The sequence below is a fragment of the Syngnathus scovelli genome, chromosome 12, assembly GCF_024217435.2.
Source record: "Syngnathus scovelli strain Florida chromosome 12, RoL_Ssco_1.2, whole genome shotgun sequence".
Classification (NCBI taxonomy): domain Eukaryota; kingdom Metazoa; phylum Chordata; class Actinopteri; order Syngnathiformes; family Syngnathidae; genus Syngnathus; species Syngnathus scovelli.
Window position 1 is genome coordinate 13113086 of NC_090858.1, and position 11802 is coordinate 13124887.

Sequence of the window (11802 nt, forward strand, 5' to 3'; positions counted from 1 at the left end):
ACAGGAGTCACAAATTTCAACAGCAATTGCCACCAGTTGCCAGAGAATAGCCATGAAAAGAAGTCCCATTGATGTGGGACTTTGTCGTTTGACATGGCCTGCTGTAAGTTCTTCAGTGAATTCATGGCGTCGTTTATGTGTGTGTCATTTTCTCCTGGTATGTATGTGCAACAGGAAGTCCCAATAATGTGGCACAAGTCCAGAACCATCCTGTTTTGCAAGACCATTAGCCTAATAGCCTGAATCTCTCTGTTTTGTCCATCATTGACCTGCAGCGAGAGATTCACAAAAGATTGGAAACCATAGTTCAGTGTCTCGATGTAGAGGGCTTGTTTTCCAACTCCGATCCAAAGAAAAAGCACATGAACGACTTTGTCACCAACGGACCACACTTTATGGCTGTCAGGGACATTCGTGCCCCAAACGGGATCATGTGGTTCAAAGGCTGCAACAGCCCTGCGTCGACGTCCAGAAGAGTTGTGTGCTGTCGTCTGATGATGTTGTATCCTGTAGGAGTGGTCGGTCACCCACACTCGTGCACACACTCCTGTCCAGTTGGCGGGCAGCATCGGATAAACCTTGTGACCACAAAGCCACCAGCCATTCTGTATGAAGTAGGTCCCGTTTGATGGTGCAGCCATGTCGGTAGGAGAGCCCTTATGCCCTGAAATGGCCCTCCCATCCTGGCACTCAGCGGTGATGTCCAAAGCTCCCATCCAGTTTCCTCCTGGAGAGCAGTCGTTAATGCATTTGTGGGTTTCATTTTCTTGAATGAAACACTGTTGGGTCTAAATACGATTAGACATTAAATCACTCGCTGGAATGAAGAGGAGAAGACAACCAGAACAGGTTTACTCGCGAGGAGAACGATAGAGAAAGCAATCTCAGTTACAACCTCCATCAGTTCTGAGTCCTTACTCCACGTGCCCCTCTTTTTAATGTTATGGTTGCCCTGGTTACAGAGGCGTTGCTACACTAAAGGGAGGGGGGATTGTGTCTGTAGCAACGCTGATAAGTTAAAGAATGTAGTGTGGTGTGAATTAGCACTTCGTTGTTGGCTCGTGACCCCCCGCAGAGGCCGTCCCCAGCTGTCCTCCCTCAGTTGGCTGACTCTTCCTCGACTGGGTCAAATACCCTGAAGCATGTTGATTGCCGCTTTGCTGTGGAACAAATGCAACTAGACCTTTGCTAACTTTATCTACTTGGTAATTAACACATAATAATAATAAGTAACTTGTCCTAAACATTTCAACACACATTAAACAAATGTGAGGTAACCGGTATGCAGTTCCTTAAACAAACATTGAGTAAATATGGGATAACTTTTATGCAACTACTTCTAACTGTATGTAACCCTTAACAAAGAAAAATAGGTCTGATAAACTACAATCTATGAACCAAACCTACATCTAAATGAAAAGGAATGAAGTTCCTGTGAATCAAACAAAGAACATGTCACCTATGCAAATAAGCCCTGCTCATTGTTAGTGAAGGCCTCTTACGGGAACCAAAACACACAGACAACATAAGGACAGGAAGGATACAAATGGCTGACAGGGATCAAAAGACATCCCTATCACTAAAAAGGAAGAACCTAGATAAAAGGAAAGATAAACTCGTAAAGGCGAGGCCTCCAGGTCTGGCAGGCCAAAGCTTCACTTAAAATTATTCCAACATTTCCCCCTGTTTATCACATATTTGCTCAATTTTTACATCACCAAAAACACCCACTTCACTCGATTTTCAGTTGTCGGATCACAGGTATGAGCACAAATATGTTTACACTAAAAAGGTTAATTGTTGCATCATCATCATTCGGAAACACACAGATCTGGGAAAAAGTCTGTAAACTCAAGTGCAAAAATTTCATCTTCATCGTTATCATCAACATGTTGGCGTTCAGACATTAGGCATACCCGGGCCATGTTGTCTTCCATGGGCGATATTGCTGTAGTGATGAGACGATTAAACAGAGCACGCAGACATGGAATACAACAACATCCACACAAGGTGAGTATAGCAGTAAATACTGCAACTGATATTATAATTGAGGACACAAGTGCTTTATACTTCCCAAAGGCATGCATCCAGTTGTCCCACATTGATGTGTCCACACCAGAGTGCTCTTTCATCCTCGTGTTGAGGGATCGCAGGCGTGCAATGGCCTTTGTCAGGCTCCCATCAGGGGCGGTGTTGTTGGGGATAAAGGTACAGCACTGTTCTCCGAACATTGCACAGACCCCTCCTTTCTCAGACAACAACATATCAAGAGCAATGCGATTCTGGAAGGCCATTAGGGAAGTCGTGGCTAGCTGTTCATGCACTGCCTCAAGCCCCGCTTGTGTCCAATTGCCCAATTTTTGCACGTTGTAATGGATGTAATTTATCCTGTCTACGTTTTTGTTTATCGTACACCACCAACAAATGGAAGACTCCCATCCTGCTGCAATTTGGTCAATTAATTCTTATTAATCAGGAACTCCTCTGGGGACTCTAATTGCATCAATTAAAGTCAGATCATCGTCGCCTCTCAAATTTAAAGACATTTTGGTTTTTACCAGCTTTTCCCCAGATCTTGGCGTGTTGATACATATACAATTTTGCTTGACTACATTCTCTAGAAGCAGTGGTTTCTTTTCTTTTCCTCAACGGATATTATATAGAACGCTCTGTTGTACATTTCACAATCAGTAGACGTGACAGATTTCACACAATCTTTGGTCAATGGTAATGGTACAACATAAAGAATCGGTCGCAAACCCATACACATGACATTTTCAATTTGTTCTTTTTTTTGTTTTTTTTCTTTTTCTCTCTGGTTTGCAGCTTGTTTTGCCATCAGCAATCAATCGTTTCTTTTACCAGTTACTCTTATAGGTAATTACCTGAAACCAATTATCAAACATTCATTTTAGAGATATTAATTTCATTCTTTAACTTCTACAGCTGTTGTTGCCAAAGTATTATTTCGTTACATAACATTTTTGCCACTGTTAAGGCATTCAGTGTTTACTTTGAAGCCAATTCAATCCATTTTGAGAATGCATCTATTATGACCAGGCATTATAACCCTGTGGATTGAGTTTAGCACATGGTAAACAAGCTCTACAATTTTTTTTTTTTATAAATGTTTTGAATATGAATCAAATCCATATGTTGTATAAAGCCGACTGAACTGCCCTTTCATCCCCCCTGTTGAGCCATGTGTCAAGTCAACATCACGTGACAACTTCATGGCTCAATATTGCTGCCCATATGTATCGGTTCATTTGTACGGGCAGTTAATATTGCTGCCCATTTGCATTGGAAGTTTTTCTTTCTCAAAGTGACAAACCAATCCACCAATCGGAAAAAAATCAACAAAATAACTGCCAGTGAATTAATATAATAGTTAATTGTTGTTGTTTCTTAACTTTAACTAGCTCAATCGCTCTCTTATTCTCAAATTTTAAATTTAGCTTTGAAATGTCGTTATTACGTAATTTTTCTTCATCCAATTCCAGAAAGCAAGTTCTTTCCATCTCTCAAATTTTGTTTCATCAAGGCTAGGCATTAATGCAGTGTGGACCAGTTTCTGCCCATAAACAAATTGCTTGCTTTTCTTTACTTCCTATTTTTTCAAAATTGTTTTTGTTTTGCGGTGCAAATCAGGTAGACTACAGTCTAATAAATTATTTTGTGCACCTACGTATATTAGCCAATTTCATCCTTTTAACACATAACACTGACAGCACACAGACAACACAAAAACAGCAGAGACACAGATCACAAACAATACCAACGAACAACGCTACGCAAACGTCATCCTCTATTTTGACATTTTGGTTATACCTTTTTTTTTTCTTTTCTTTTTTTTTTTTCATCAGTGCCTTTTATCCTTCATGCTAATGTTGTCACATCTTCCTTAAGCATCACCCTGCTTCAAACATTCTCTGAGAAACTCACACTTTCCCTGCCTCGCCCACAGCCATAGCACCCCCCGTGCGAGGGGGGGACGCGGCATCAATGTTGATTGGTCACAGGCTGGCCATTTCCTGCAACAATCATGATGCCGGCCCACCGCCCACACGAGCATAGCACAGGCCTACGCGCACAGCCCCGACCCGCGACTACGCGCGAGCGCAGGCACGCTTCCTATCAAGCCACCGTTCTCGTCACTTTCTGCCACACACGTCTTATTTTCTCTACTGCCACACACTGCTCATCTTAGGTTCTCCAACCAACTTAAGCACACCATCATCCACTTCTCAATTACCCTATTATTGCTCAACAGCCCCCTGAACATTCTCCATTACTGATTTCTTCCATAGGACACACAGCTCACTCACACACACATATACACAACATTCATGAGGATCCTCTGCGCGCACGCACACACACACACATCAGCACAAGAGGATGATGCACAACATATAAAACCACATAGAGCGTACTAAGAACACCTTTTTGCTCATCTTATTTGTCAGATTTATTCTCTATTTTAGTTTCAGGAGCTATTTGTAATTCTGTTCCATTTATTTTGCAAATTTTAACTTCAGTGTTTCTTTATCTTACTTTATCCTTTTAACACAAATATCTCCTGTATATTTGAGCTAATTTCTCTTTAATTTTGGCTGCCAGGTCCCCACTTTATTACATGAGAATCTGATTTATTTTAATCTTGTACTAGTCATTATTGTTTTGTTTATATGGACAATTGTGTGCCATGTGGCCCTTTTCTCCACAATTCCAACATTCACGTTCACTATAAGGTACAAATCCTCTCCCGTGGCCCTTGGAGCCTCCTCTATTAGTGGCTCCTCGCCCCCTCTGACCTTTCCACCCTCTGCCTGTATCTTGGTAGAAAGTGTCACTGTCCTCATCTACCAAAAAAATGTCTTTTGTCGCTTTCACTTGTTTCTGTTTTTCTTTGACTACTTTTTCTTAATGGAGGGCGTGATTTATGTATTCCTCCAAAGTTCCGGTGTTCATGCCTATATAATGTTTGATCACCCAGCCTTGTATTGCTGGCCTGGACCCTGCGTGGATGGCATTTTTTAATTGCTGTTGATAAGCACCTTGAGGCGCAATATCTTCCACCAGCCCACTGTGTGTTTTAAACACTTTTGTCATGCGCACTCGATACTCGTCAAAGGCTTCATTATCATTTTGTTTTGTTCTCCCTATCTCTGTATAATTTGCTCTCATTCTATATCTGTTGCGTACCCGGTTAATCAGCCCTTCCATTTGATTAATTAATTCTGGGCTATTATAGGGTAAGGGTTGACCCCGAGCATTTATGGGTGCCCACTCTCCTCTGACCAAATGCCACTCTGGGCCCAAAGCAGTCATCCAGACTAGTTGGACTTCAGTCCCATTCAAACTATAAGATCTCCCCAAGTCTTCCATTCCTGTACAGAAATGTTCCACACCCTCCCTATAAGAAACTACCCCTTCTAATGCTTTCCTTATATCATCCATTGTCCATGTTCTGTAAACCATTACCACCCTGGGGTGTACTTGTTCATTTCTTGGGTCATAATTTGGGTTGGCCACTTGTATCATTGGATACAGTGGCATATCTGGAGTTAATTCCGAATTTTCAACAGTTGCCTCTTCAGCAACTGGGGCTGAAGGCCCAGGTTTGGTTATAGGGATTAATGGATAGTTTGCTCCCATTTCCTTTGACCAATCCATTTCTATTGGGTTTTTCTGTCTGGTGGCTCTGTCTGTTAACCCATACAACTTCTCTATGACCTTATGTTTTGAAGTTGTAGCATGTGCTTTTCCTATGCGCTTCTCTACTTCCTCTACACCTCCCCCTTCTTCTCTAGCTCTCTGTAAATTTTGATTATCTCTTGCCTGCCTACCATTAGGCCCAGTCTCATCATCTTCCTTCCTACAATACAGTGCCTTTTCCACTTTCTCTTTTTCTCCCCTCTCTCTCTCTCCTACTACTTTGAGCCAAAACACCACATCCTCATCTCCTTCTTTTTTCATCTTTCTAGGGTCTCTCTTTGTTTTCTCTTTCATGGCGCCTCTAAGTTCTATCAATTTGGTTGTTTTTAGTTGTCCCTCAAATTTATATTTCTTAACCCATTTGTCGTGGTTTTTAAGTCGGTCGGGATCCTGCCTTTCAATTATTTTCCAATCTTTACATTTAAGATTATCTCGGATATTATTTTTACTCTTCCCGTTCCCCATTTTAATCAATTTGGTCCCAACTGTAAAACCATAGGGGTTTCTAAAGTCGGGTGTTTCCAGTGGGATAACGAAAAGATCCTGTGGTGATTCTCACTTCTACCAGCGTTCTGGTGGAGAATCCTTGCCTATTGCGTCCACAGAACCATGTTATGTGTTCCCCACTGCTTTAATATGGAATACTTTATCTAGTGATACGTATTCCCATTCACACTCTCAATCACTCAATATTACGGATATTATAGACGGAAATTTCATTTTCAGCTTTTCTGCGGCTCCGCAACCTACTACTTGGACATCCACTGTCCTACACGGAATGTCAGTTATGCAGGGTCTGTGGACTTCCGTTGTCCTACTTACACACCTAGGGTTTTACAGGGCATGACGAGCCCTCGGCCGCACCACACTTTTAAACAAAACAAACTCACCCTCTGGTTCTCTTCAGCTCTGCACCTCGGACTGCCTTCAACCCTTAGATCCCAGCTGACGAGCAGACAGCCAGCCCTTGAAAAGGATGTAGGACCCCACCTAGGGAGGTCCTGCCGCGCGCGGTCTTTCTGGATCTCTGCTGCCGTCCGCTGGAATCCTCAGGTGTGTTGGCATCCGGCTCGAAGGACCAATTAAATGTTGGGTCTAAATACGATTAGACATTAAATCACTCGCTGGAATGAAGAGGAGAAGACAACCAGAACAGGTTTACTCGCGAGGAGAGATAGATAGAGATAGAGAAAGCAATCTCAGTTACAACCTCCATCAGTTCTGAGTCCTTACTCCACGTGCCCCTCTTTTTAATGTTATGGTTGCTCTGGTTACAGAGGCGTTGCTACACTAAAGGGAGGGGGGAGTGTGTCTGTAGCAACGCTGATAAGTTAAAGAATGTAGTGTGGTGTGAATTAGCACTTCGTTGTTGGCTCGTGACCCCCCGCAGAGGCCGTCCCCAGCTGTCCTCCCTCAGTTCGCTGACTCTTCCTCGACCGGGGTCAAATACCCTGAAGCACGTTGATTGCCGCTTTGCTGTGGAACAAATGTAACTAGACATTTGCTAACTTTATCTACTTGGTAATTAACACATAATAATAATAAGTAACTTGTCCTAAACATTTCAACACACATTAAACAAATGTGAGGTAACCGGTATGCAGTTCCTTAAACAAACATTGAGTAAATATGGGATAACTTTTATGCAACTACTTCTAACTGTATGTAACCCTTAACAAAGAAAAATAGGTCTGATAAACTACAATCTATGAACCAAACCTACATCTAAATGAAAAGGAATGAAGTTCCTGTGAATCAAACAAAGAACATGTCACCTATGCAAATAAGCCCTGCTCATTGTTAGTGAAGGCCTCTTACGGGAACCAAAACACACAGACAACATAAGGACAGGAAGGATACAAATGGCTGACAGGGATCAAAAGACATCCCTATCACTAAAAAGGAAGAACCTAGATAAAAGGAAAGATAAACTCATAAAGGCGAGGCCTCCAGGTCTGGCAGGCCAAAGCTTCACTTAAATTTATTCCAACAAACACGTGTAGTCCATTCCAGGTAGCCTTTTTGGTTAGGCCACTTGTGGCATCCGTCGTCCTTCAACAGTCACATTGGGATTAATCCAAACGAGTTCGATCACAGGTTCTTTTCTGTGAGTCCAGGGCGGTAGGGGTAGCGTCACTGACTGTGAGAGCACGGAGTTGAAATCCAACTCCTCCCACAGAGGTCATGCATTTCTCTTCAGTGACAGTCATTGTTTTGGCCTCCAAGTGAACTTGTGTAGAGGAAGGGGGGGAGTTTGGAACACACAGCGTCCCTCCTGTGTGTGGGATCGCACAGTGAACATAACATACTGGTACCAAGTGTTGGTTTCGTATGGGTTTCTGGGGTCCCATGACCAGTCCTCAGAGTTCTCATCATGATTATCTTTTACCTCGGTCGACATTGTCACTTGGTCTGTTCAGATGAGTCCATAGACCATAGCACGCTCCAACCACAACGCAGCAGAGGATCCACCTGGCATGTGGAGCCCCGTTGCTACTAGCATGACATAGACACCGATATTTCCCATTGCCTAGTCAGAGTGGGGATCTTATGGACTCCATTCTTCACCAACATTGAGACGCCCCGCCCTAAACGACAAGGCCCCTTTGTAGTCAGACTTCCCCCCACTCCGAAAATGGGGTACAGCACTCTCTGTAACGTCCAGTGGCTGAGGTGAAACTTCGCTGGGCCTTCCAGCAATGTTCAGTGCAGTGGGGGTCGTCAGCAAGACTTGGAATGGTCCCTCCGACCATGGCTGGCCCAGTTTGTCCTTTTTGACAAACCTTTATGTCTTCTCAGTCTCCTGGGTTGGAGCGGTTGTTGACCTGTGGGGAAGAAAGATCAGGCGACAGTAAATTTGCATTTGACACATCTTTCACTTTGAGTGCTCTGATCATGCTATCTGCCAAGAAATGTTCTTCGGCTGCTGTTTGCAACTCTTGTAGTCAATTTTATTGCCCTGTTGAACTGGGCAAATAGAAGTGTTTGCGGGAAGAGTTTGAGCACTTCCTAATGATTCCTCCTAACCAAAGACCACTCATAACAGGGGCTTTCCCATTTATTGCCTCCTGTTTTAAAGGAGATTCTCTGATCTTGGTTAGATTTGTACTGGGGTAATGGACGTTAAAAGTCCTATATCAGATGGGCCCTTTGTCCACAGTTTTTCAGGAAGCCCAGCCAATTCACCCTCCTCCTTTTCATTCAAACAAGTGATTAGCCAGGGAAGCGCATAAGCGCGTGCCCTTAACAGCTACATCACTTCCTCATAGCTTATTTAGTCACTTTTCAATCATCTTCCGATTCCTTCAAGCAAAAGTTTGAAAAGCTTGAGAAAATTTTAACTTAATGGTATGACGGCAAATGTATTAGAGAATCCATATGTCGTAAAGTGTTGTATTATTACTATCTTTCACTATCTGTCCTACTCACTTCCTCCCTCCTTCTGAGGCTTGGCAACGCCCATACCTCACACCTTGACAAACTTTTTGGGAGAATGTGTTCTTTACTACATATGATTCTATCATCATTTAATTTGACTTTCTTTCCAAAATGCTTCTCAATTTCCCAGTTCACCCATCTCCTGCATGTGTTACAATGTGTTACAGGTTCTCCAGGTTTTTTTTCTCTTCTTAATTATCAATCCAAAAGCAACCTCTTTTTTTTCTTAGCATTTAACTTACTCAAAATCACTCTTTCTTCAAAGTCGCTGTACTAATTTTCCATAGTAGTCGCCAACAACTTCAACCATTCAACCTGTATTTTCCTTTCATTTAGGCAATCATTCATCAACGCTCATTTGCATCTCACACACAGCCTCCAAAAAGGAGTCTTTCCATCACATTGGTCCCAATTTATCCAAGCTCTCCACACAACATTCATATACCATTTTCAACTCAAGGTTCCCGATAGAACAATCCACCAGTCCAAAAAAAAACCTCAACACAAAAAAAAACTGCTGGCAAATTAATCAGAATTTTTTCTTTGTTTTTAAATTTAAAGAACTCAATCTCTCAGATTTAGCTCACATATAGAAGTTTGTATAATCTTATAACACAACCAATCAATTATTCTTATTGAATGTAGCATTGCAATGTCTTAAATTCACAATTTTGCTTCTTCCAATTCCTGAAAGTATGTTCTGTTGTTTTTTTTCGAATTTCTCATGAAGGCTCGACACTAACATGCACTAGATCAGTTTCTGCCCGCAAACAGATTTCTCTCTTTTCTCTCATTTGTATCTTTCAAAATCGTTTCTGTTCTGCGGTGATAGACCACAGTCTAGCAAATTTCTTTACACTAACAGTTTAGCCAATTTTCATCACAGCTCTCGTGCGCGAAAGGTAGGTCCCAGCACCAATGATTCGTCACAGGCTGGCCATTTCCTGCAGTCGATCATGAGCTGGTCCTTCCCACCCACACGAGGACAGCACATTCTAATTTTTTATTTATCTTCTAGAAGCAATTTGCATTTCTTTACCACTTGATTTGCAAATTTTAACTTTAGTGTGCACACAATTTGATCTCTGGTCATTTGTCATTGGGCATATAAACAGCATTGTCATACTTCTTGTATGGACAGGAGCTCTAATAATCTAAAAAAAAAATCTAATAATCTGACAACGACATGTTATGCTGTCATATGGGGGAGGCTACAGATCCTTTAAATTTGGATACATGATTTGCATAGGAGCGGAAGCGCCTCTTGTCCCTTTGCTTGAGCCGCGGCTTGAGCAGCGGCCTTGCACCTGCGCACTGGGGCCTTATTGTGTTCTGGTCTGACAAACACTTGTGACCTCATCAGTTTTCATCTTTCTATGTTTTGTCTCTTTAATTTGTTCTCATCTCTTTGTGAAGCTTTCAACCACACTCTAGTACAATGCACTTCTCTCTTTTCTTTCCTTTCTCAATCCCTTTGGCTTCCTAGCCACACTCTCCTCCAAAACATCAACCACTATCCTCCACACTTCAACTTTCAATTTCACTTCTACTCCATACTTTTTCTTCCACTTCGGCATGTATTGCATACAATTAGAAAATCTACTCGCCATGTACTTCTCATCTCCTTCAAGAGCTAAAGATTTACCGTTTTTATTTCCCATCTTAATTTGGTATTTTAGGCTTATACATTTTTTTTTCTTTGAGGATCCTCAATGCAGGTTTAAATTGACCTTTCAACAAACTACTAGCCTGTGTTATTGCCGTGGATCAATGATAGAACTGTTTTTAGTCAATTTATCCTACCAGTCACAATCAGCCACACAAACTCCAGCGCTTTTTTATTTTTAGGCCTATCCAGGATGGGTGTAAAACCCTCCCAAACAGCTTGGAAAAAACAGACAAAGAATCTACGCCCTTCTTCAATTAAGAAAAAGAAGCTCTGTTTTTTTTTTTTTTTTTTCTAGCCCGTTTCTTCCACTGGGAGTTGTACCCAAGCTGTTCTTTGGCCGGAAAAACGGACAAAGAAAAATCTACGCTCTTCTTTGATTAACAAAAAAGAAGCTCTGTTTTTCTTAGCACGTTCCTTCCACTGGGACATTAACCCAAGCCCGATCCCTTAGCTTGGAAAAACAGACAAAGAAGAATCTACACACTTTTTCGATGAACGAAAAAGAAGCTCTGCTTTTCTTAGCTTGTTTATTCCCCTGGGACTTGAACCCAAGCTATATCTCATGCACCTCTACCTTTTACGCGTTTCACAACAACACAATCACACAACTTTAGGGCTTTAACTTACTTGTCCCCTGGTTCGTTGCACTGCCGGATCCCGTCAATCCACCTCTGTCAGACGAAGGCAGACCTAAGATGCTGGCCCAGTGAAGAATTTTCTTCCCAGGTCTTTCTTTTCCAGGTCCTCCGAATGGACGCCGGCTTGTCGACAATGCACGTCGTCCTTCGTCGGCCAGATGGCGGGTATGAGAGAATCCGGGTCACGGAACCAAAATGTTAGAGTGGTGGTCACTCTAACTTATTTTTGCAAGAACCACACGGGAGACAGTATGCCCTTTTAAACACCTGCAAGCGGAGAGTCATTCGTTGCTGTGCATACAGCGATGTTCGAATGAGGTCTGACTTTGGATTCTTGCA